We start from the raw sequence: 629 nt of genomic DNA on the forward strand, positions 1-629 counted from the left end.
CTGAGTGTTGTTGAAGAAGAAATCCCGGACTTTTTTCTAGCGAGGTGTTAATATTTTTATTATGATTATATCTTTACAAGTACTGCTATTTTGTTGCTGCTTTCTAGTCATGCTTTATGTCCATTTCTTTTTAAACTGTTACTGGAAAATTACTCGCAAACGCTAAGTGAATTATTTCATATATATATTTTTTCGTGAGGATGGACTTTCATTTGTAAAATCTTGGCTCACTATTTACGTCTGTGTTAAAGTCTCCGTGTCTCTATTTCGCTCTCCGTCTCCCTTTTTCCTTCCATTTGTCTTTTCTTTTAGTTCGTCCCTTCTTTACTATTTAATTTTTCTTTATTCTTTTGGTGTTTTCTCTTTTCCCTTTTCGTTGTCTTTCTTGTTTATTCCTGTTTTTATTCTTTTCTTTTTTCCCCTTCCTTTCCTCTTTATCTAATTTTTTCCATATATTTTTTCCGATTTTTATTTTTAACCACTTTTACTATCATATTTTTATTTTTTCCTCCCTTTGTTATTTTCATTTACCCATTTTGTTTTAATTGTTTAATTGTTTTAATGTATCCATTTCCATTTTACACTTTTGTTTACTCAGTTCTCCATTTTTATATTTTCCAAAGAGGGGA

At 29.7% G+C, this 629-nt stretch overlaps 1 protein-coding gene across 1 annotated transcript in view; it reads left to right on the plus strand.

The window, feature by feature from the left end:
- The window catches only part of LOC119594803, a gene marked incomplete in the record, with an annotated part of 120,867 nt that overhangs the window by 75,054 nt on the left and 45,184 nt on the right, over window positions 1–629 (plus strand).

The sequence above is a fragment of the Penaeus monodon genome, chromosome 34, assembly GCF_015228065.2.
Source record: "Penaeus monodon isolate SGIC_2016 chromosome 34, NSTDA_Pmon_1, whole genome shotgun sequence".
NCBI lineage: Eukaryota > Metazoa > Arthropoda > Malacostraca > Decapoda > Penaeidae > Penaeus > Penaeus monodon.